The sequence below is a fragment of the Dasypus novemcinctus genome, chromosome 29 (assembly GCF_030445035.2).
Source record: "Dasypus novemcinctus isolate mDasNov1 chromosome 29, mDasNov1.1.hap2, whole genome shotgun sequence".
In the NCBI taxonomy this organism is placed as follows: domain Eukaryota; kingdom Metazoa; phylum Chordata; class Mammalia; order Cingulata; family Dasypodidae; genus Dasypus; species Dasypus novemcinctus.
The window spans coordinates 7,613,016-7,621,500 of NC_080701.1; the positions used below are offsets into that span (position 1 = coordinate 7,613,016).

At 37.5% G+C, this 8,485-nt stretch overlaps 1 pseudogene; it reads left to right on the top strand.

Moving 5' to 3' along the window:
• The first annotated feature begins 518 nt into the window (after window positions 1–518).
• On the top strand, window positions 519–1,532 carry LOC139437833 (histone-lysine N-methyltransferase SETMAR-like; annotated as a pseudogene).
• The last annotated feature ends 6,953 nt before the right edge of the window (window positions 1,533–8,485 follow it).

Sequence of the window (8,485 nt, forward strand, 5' to 3'; positions counted from 1 at the left end):
CTGAAGTATAACCCAGGTCTTCTGGCTTCCAGGCCAACGTATTTTTCTTCCTGTTATTTTTTATCCTGTTGCTAATTCAGATAAATTTACTTCTATTAAGCAAAGATGAATTTGATCATATTACATAATTCCCAAATTGTTTCAAAGAAAATTTGATGAAAAAACACAGAAAAATGGGCAAAGTTTAAAAAAAAATCTGTTGCTATTATTTAACAGTTTAAAGAAAATTAAATTAGCCTTTTGAGGGGAAATATTAAATTACCTCTTCCAAAAAATTCGGTTTGCCTTAAACCATTGCATTAATCATTAGAACTGTTTTAATTGTATTAATTATTTTACATGAACAAGGAAGGTATTAGGTTGGGGCAAAAGTAATTGTGGTTTGCCTTGTTGTTTGATATTGGAATATGTTCTTAAATAAATGTTATATTCTACATCATTTTAATGTGCAATTTCTTGCTTTATGTTCTTTGCTAATGACTTAATACTTGCTGTTTATTTTATATTTATTTTAGATCATGGAAATGATGTTAGACAAAGAGCAAATTTGAGTCGTTTTCTTAATTGACTTCAAAATGGGTCATAAAGCAGCAGAGACAACTTGCAACATCAACAATGCATTTAGTCCAGGAACTGCTAAAGAATGTACAGTGCAGTGGTGGTTCAAGAAGTTTTGCAAAGGAGACAAGTGCCTTGAAGATGAGGAGCACAGTGGCCGGCCATCGGAAGATGGCTATGACCAATTGAAAGCAATCATTGAAGCTGATCTTCTTAAACTACATGAGAAGTTGCCGAAGAACTCAACATAGACCATTCTGCATCGTTTGGGAGTTGAAGCAAATTGGAAAGGTGAAAAAGTTCAGTAAGTGGATGCGTCATGAGCCGACCGAAAATACGAAATATCATCATTTTGAAATGTCATCTTCTCTTATTCTATGCAACAACAACTAAGCATTTCTGGATTGAATTGTGACATGTGACAAAAAGTGGATTTTATATGACAAACAGTGATGACCAACTCAGTGGTCGGACTGAGAAGAAGTTCCAAAGCACTTTCCAAAGCCAAACTTGCATCAAAAGAAGGTCGTGGTCACTGTTTGGTGGTCTGCTGCTGGTCTGGTCCACTACAGCTTTCTGAATCCCAGTGAAACCATCATATCTGAGAAGTATGCTCAGCAAATTGATGAGATGCACCAAAAACTTCAATGCCTGTAGCCGGCATTGTTCAACGGGCCCAATTCTCTGTAACACCTGACTGCACATTACACAATCAACACTTCAAAAGTTCAATGAATTGAGCTATGAAGTTTTGCCTCATCCTCCGTATTCACCTGACCTCTTGCCAACTGACTACCACTTCTTCAAGCATTTCGACAACTTTTTGCAGGGAAAACGCTTCCACAGCCAGCAGGATGCAGAAAATGCTTTCGAAAAGTTAGTCAAATCCTGAAGCATATTATGCAATAGGAATAAACAAACATATTTCTCATTGGCAAAAATGTGTTCATTGCAATGGCTCCTATTTTGATTAATAAAGATGTGTTTGAGCCTACTTTTAATGACTTAAAATTCATGGTCCAAAATCACAAGTCCTTTTGCACCAACCTAGTAGATCATTGCAAAGGTTAAAGGGAAAAACTCTTCTAACAGTTGATGTGCACTACATTTCATTGGATAAAAGCAAAAGAGGATGAAAGCTTGAGGCTGTTAAGTCTAGTCAGCACATGCTGCTCTTCACTACATTTCTAAGCAGGTTTTATTTTACCTAATGTATCTGGTATATGTCTTAATTTTTATGGCTAATATCAGCCTGAAAGGGACTCATGGTTTATTCTGAGGCTATTAAAAGTGATTAGAGTATATACAATCCTTGTTCTGGCTTCGTTTACTCAGAAAAGTGTTTATGGGTTTCAGAGCACAGTGTAAAGGGCCATTGGATCTAAAAGGGTAATGGAAGTTATCCAAATGGAAGTTAGGGCAAATGGAAGTAAGCCGTAATCTTACAGGAATTCTCACCAGACCTCATGTGCTTTGGAATATACACTTGTTCTTTTTTTAACCATACCATGCTATCTCTCTTCCAGTATTTCCTTCCTAGGTTTGCTCCTTTTGTGCAGCCTTTCCCATCTGTCTTGCACTATCCTGTCATATAAAAACCTGTCTCCTCCCAATACTTCCAAGAAGTCTGTTAGTTCATTAATAGTATTCTTTTGAATCATTACATCACTTTGCTCTTCTGAAATAACACAGTAGATATTACTTGAGTTCATTCATTTATTCATTTATTTAACAAGTACATAGTGAGTACCTACTGTGTGCCTGCCAAAGGGAGAAGTAAATGCAGATAGGGTCGCCGCCCTTGTGGCATTGTGAAATAAGCTTTATCAAATAATCACACTGATGTATATGCAACTACAAGCTGAAATACATGCTCTGAAAAAAAGGAACAGTGGCATGAGGGCATATTTTGTCTTGTTTTTTAGGGTCAGCTTCCCTGAGGAAGTGATACTTCACCTGATACCTGAGTGGTAAGCATGATTTAATGAGCCAAATAGGGGAGTACACGGGAGAAATGTATTGACAGTGGGGACAGCAGGTGCAAAGTTCCTGTGGTCATGGGAGCATGACACAAAGAAGAGAAGGCTGAGGGCGGAAGGGGGGCAAGGAGGAGGCCAGAAGAAGAACTGAGCAGTGCCCTGGAAGGTTGGCGCAGGGTTCTGGTATTTATTCCAAGAGCAATGGGAAGAAATTGGAATACTTAAAGCAGGGAATGACACGACTGAATTTTCATCTTAACAAAGATCACTGAAGATGGAGCGTAGAGGATGGGTCAGGAGGAACCCGAGGGGACTCAAAGAAACCAGTGAAGAGTCTGTTGAGGATATTGAGTCTGTATGAGGATATCTCACAGAATGGAATACGACCATTTCTTTACCCATCTCTTTAAGGATTGCTTGTAATGGCTTTCCCGTTTCGAACCATGCTACCAAGAACCTATTTTCATATGCCCGCTAGTCTGTGCTTTTAAGCATGCACTTCTCTAGGAAAGACATCTCTTTTTCCTGAGGAAATGATATCTTCCTCATTCTAAGGCCGGATGGCTTGGGCAGAGTTGGATTCACCTTAGATCTAGGTATGTCTACGTGAGGTAGGTCTGGCCAGAGCAGTGATCCCCAATTCTGGGGATTTTGAGGGACTATTGGGAAGGGAAAGGCAACCTTTGATTGGATGTTGAGAAATACTAGCTATAAGCTGGAGATGCTGGCAGCTTCTACCACAAGTGGAGCTCGCGCTTGAGGATAGATCCAACAGAAGAAAGCAATGCCAGGAGACAGTGATAAACCACTTTTAGATAATGTTTGAGTCATTGGATCTAGCTGTGCTTGAGGGAAGAGTTACTTCTGGGTTACGAGTCTTCTTATTTTATTTTTTAAAGATTTATTTTTATTTATTTCTCTCTCCTCCCCCCTCATCTGCTCTCTCTGTCCACTTGCTGTCTGTGCTTCTGTGTCCTCTTGCACCCTCGGTGGCACCAGGAAACTGTGTCTCTTTTTTGTTGCATCATCTCTCCGTGTGTGTAAGGCCACTCCTGGGTGGACTGTGCATTTTTTTTCACATGGGGAGGCTCTCCTTGCAGGGTATACTCCTTGTGCATGGGGCACCATCATGCAGGGGCGCCCCTGCATGACATAGCACTTCTTGTGCGTGGCAGTTCTCTGCGAGGGCTAGCTCACCGCATGGGTCAGGAGGCCCTGGGTATTGAACCCTGGACCCTTCCATATGGTAGGCGGATGCTCTATCAGTTGAGCCACATCCGCTTCCCCAAATCCTTTTAAATGCCCCATTGTTGTTCAATCCAGTTTGAGTTTGATGTTGCGCATGCCCTAATTAATCAATACTGCAATAAAAATCAAAGTGAGACCTGTTTTTATATTTCTATAAAAAGCTGCTAATTATCAAATCCAAAATTGTGTAGGCCCAAATATTAGTTATATTCTTGGAACTTAGATAATTGAATGGACAGAAAATATACTCATAGAAATAGAGAATCATTATAATGCATAGTAGGCTATGTTGGGAATCAAACCCCCAACTGTCAGGCAGATTCTTTTTAATCATATTAAGAATTCTTCTAGTTCCTTGCTAAGTATGTCTACCAAAACAAATTATTCAGGTGGGAATAAGTGTAACTGCTCTCTCAGTTTAAAGTATGTGAGCCTTACTTTATCAGAACATGGAGCTGTAGTGAAGCAGTAATGGTAGCTTCATGAAGTGCCCTGTGTAGTTCAGACCAGGTGACTCAGCAGGTGGGATCATTTAGAGCTTGTTGATTGTACTTCTCTAACAACTGCTCTAAGATTGCTCTATTAGAGCAGTCAAGAGATTGTAATAACTGCCAACTACAGGGATGGATCTTATAACTACTTTAATGATCTGAAAACAGATTCCCAGAAGAAATTCCCATCCAGTCTTATTACCCGAAAATACCTGTTTTTCTCTTCAGAAAATGGCTTTTTTTTTGGTCTTGGCACTTGACTCATATAACTGACCAGGTTTTCTTTTTGGAACAGCTTCTGGAAAATGTTTAGTACTAAAACTGATATCAAACTATCATGGTGTAGTTGTTTAACTCTTTCATGGATTTATTTTTTCTCCATTCATGTTTACCTTTTTCCTTTTGTCAGATACACATATTTGAGAGAGAGAAATAAGTCATATATACGTATATACATGTATGTATTTACAATTTTGAAAATTACCCATCTATCTAAAAAATTTATAATATTGTGCTCTATTTCATTTACAGGTTTAAGTTGTACTAATTATTTCTATCAGAGTAATCTCAAACTCTTTAAAAGTGACTTGAGCAAGTATTTTAAAAAGTAAATGATTTATTTACTTATTTGATAAATCATAGGGAAGAGTAAAATAAAGGAAACGAAGATATAGTTATTAGAAGGGTTGGTGTAAAATTGTGAATGTATTCCTAAACTCTGAGTGCCATTACTTTCCTTTTATTTTAAATCCCCATGAATGAGATATGACACTGACTGCAATCTTTTGCCTTCTAACAAAATTAGTAAAGTTCTGGTGAAAAACGACATATGATTATCTGTTACCAGTGGATCTTCTGTTTACTTTCTTACTAAAATACTCATGGAGACATAGTATGGATGAACATTCACAATATAAAAAACAAGACTGATAGGTATATTTCTGGGAAGATGATATCGGACTATGTAGACAGGGCTCAGCTTTCTCAGAAAAACAACAGAGGAAGAGCTGAAAGCTGTCCAAGGGAGCCGTTTTGCAGCTCTGTAGACCAGGAGAGTGCTGTGCACTACCAAGGAGAGTGAGGGACAGAGAATGAAGAAGACAAAAAGAAAACCGTCAGATGAAAACTGTGAGTTGCTAACCCCTGCGCGCCTCAGAGGAAGTAGAAAAAGAAGAATAACCCCATGTGCCCACCCCTACCCCAGGCAAACAGCCTGGATATAAACCTGTGGCTCCCTGTGGCCAATTGAGAGGGGAGATGGTAAGAGGGAGGGTGCAGCAGAGGGCAGAGCACAGGTTTTCTTCAGTGCATTTGGCTGGCAGAGCTGACTTTGAATCTTAGTTCTGGCCAGGACAAAATCACTGGCAAGTGAAGGTTGAAAGAAACACCTCTGTGGAAAGATTCACTGATGAGTGCCTCTGGCTGGCCAGCCAGGGAACTGCAAGGCACAAAACCACTTTTAGGTGTCTCTAGTCCCAAGTCTCTGGGAGTGGTTCTGAAACCCATTAGTGACTCCTTGGCTCTATTCTGATTATTTAAGATGGGCAATTTTAAAGACTTAGAATAAACTAAAGCAAAAGTCAAAGAAGAGTCATGAAACAAAACCACTAGCTAAAAAAGAGATATTGATCATCAGAATAAATACACCAACATATTTAGATGCCTAGATATCAGCAAAAATTATAGACCACACTAAGGAAACAGGGAGATGACCCAGCAAACCAAATATCCTGAAGAGATACAGAATTTAAGACAGTTAATCAATGATAGTCATACAAATCTCTTAAATCAATTCAAGGATTTGAAGGAAAATAGGACTGAAGAGACAAAGGATATTAGGAAGACATGGATGAACATAAAAAACAATTTGAAAGCTTGCAAAGTGAAATAACAGAGCTTATATGAATGAAAGACATAATGGATGAAATTAAAAAATGCATTAGATGTGTATAACAGCAGATTTGAATTGATGGAGGACAGAATTAGTAAAATAGAGGACAGAACATCTGCACTTGAAATGACAGAACAGAAAGACTATAGAATGGAAAAACTGGAACAGGGTCTCAGGGAATTGAGTGACAACACAAACTGCCTGAACATAGAATTTTTGGTGTCCCAGAAGGAGAAGAGAATGGAAAAGGGGCAGAAAGAATATTGGAGGAAATAATGACTGAAAACTTTCCAACCCTTATGAAAGATAAAAATATCAATATAAGGAGAACAACACATCCTGAACAGAATAAACCCAAATAGACTACTCCGAGACACCTACTATTTAGAATGACAAATATCAGAGAGGAAGAGAGGATTCTGAAAGCAGCAAGAGAAAAGCAATGCATCACATACAAGGGAGCTCAGCAAGATTGAATAAAATCTCATCAGAAACAATGGAGATGAAAAGAAAGCAGTATGGTATTTAAGATACTGAAAGAGAAAAACTGCCAGCCTAGAAAATTTTATCTAGCAAATTGTCCTTGAAAAATGAGGGTGTGTTTAAAGTCTTCACAGACAAACAAAAACTCAGAGAGAATGTTACAAAAAGACCAGATTTACAAGAGATACTAAAAGGAGGGCTACAGGCTTCCAGGAAAAAACAAAGGCAAGTACTATTAGTAATAGTAAGATATGATCATGGAAAGCCAAAGGATAAAATGGACAAAGTAAGTAATGCCTTTAATGTATAACATTGAACATTAATGGATTGAATCCTCAATCAAAAGACACAAACTGGCAGAATGGATTAAAAAAATATGAGCTATCTATATGCTGTCTACAAGAGACTCACTTAAAATGTAAGGACACAATCAAGTTGAAAGTGAAAGACTGGAAAAAGACATTCCATGCAAATAGTAATGAAAAAAGATCTGAAGTAGCAACATTAATATTGGACTAAATTGACTTTAAATGCAAAATTGTTATGGATGAAGGAGGACATTCTAAATTAATAAAAGGGACAATTCACCAAGAAAAAACAACTATAATAAATATTTATTCACCTAAACTGGTTGTCCCAAGACACATGAGACAAATATTGGCAAACCTGAAGGGAGAAATAGATGTCTCTACAATAAGAGTTGGAGACTTCAGTATACCACTCTTAGGATTGGATAAAACATCTGGACAGTGGATAAATAAGGCAACATCTGGGCAGAGGATAAATAAGGAAACATCTGGACAGAGGATAAATAAGGAAACAGAGAGCTTGAATAATATGATAAATGAACTAGACCAAACATACATTTATAGACCACTGTACCCCAAAGCAGGATATATATTCTTTGTAAGTGGTCATGGCTCCTTCTCCAGGATAGACCATATGTTGGGTCACCAGCTAGTTCTCAATAAATGTAAAAAGACTGAAATTATACAAAACAGCTTTCTCTGATCATAATAGAATGAAGCTAGAAATCAATAATGGGTGGAAAAAGGGAAAATTCAAAATATATGGAGATTGAATAACGCACTCTTAAATCATCAATGAGTCAAATAGAAATCAGTAAATATCTTGAGATGAATGAAAATGAAAACATGGCATATCAAAATTGATTGAACTGAGCAAAGGCAGTGCTGAGAGGGAAATTTATAACCCTTAATGTTTATATTTTTAAAAAGATGAAAGAACAAAAATTGAAGGCCTTACTGCACACCTGGAGGAACTAGAAAAAGACCAGCAAACTAATCCCAAACCAAGCTGAAGGAAAGAAATAATTTATATATCAGAGCAGAAATAAAGGAAATTGAGAAGAAAAAATAAACAGTGTACAGAATCAACAAAACCAAGAGTTATTTCTTTGAGAATATCAGCATATCAACAAACCCTTAGCTAAACTGACAAAGAAAAAAAGAAGATGCAAATGAATAAAATCAGAAATGAGAGGGGGATGTTACCACAAACCCTGCAGAAATAAAATATATCATAAGATTATACTACGAACAATTATATGCCAACAAATTAGACAATGTAGATGAAATGGACCTATTTCTAGAAACACATGAACCACCTACAGTAATCCTAGAAGAAATAGAAGACCTCAACAAAGCAATGATAAGTGAAGAGATGCAAACAGTCATCAAAAACCTCCCAAAGATGAAAAGCCCAGGACCAGATGGCTTCACAGATGAATTCTACCAATCATTCAAGGATGTTATATCAATGCTGCTCAAGCTCTTCCAAAATTATTTACTACAATCAAGTGAGATTTATTTCAG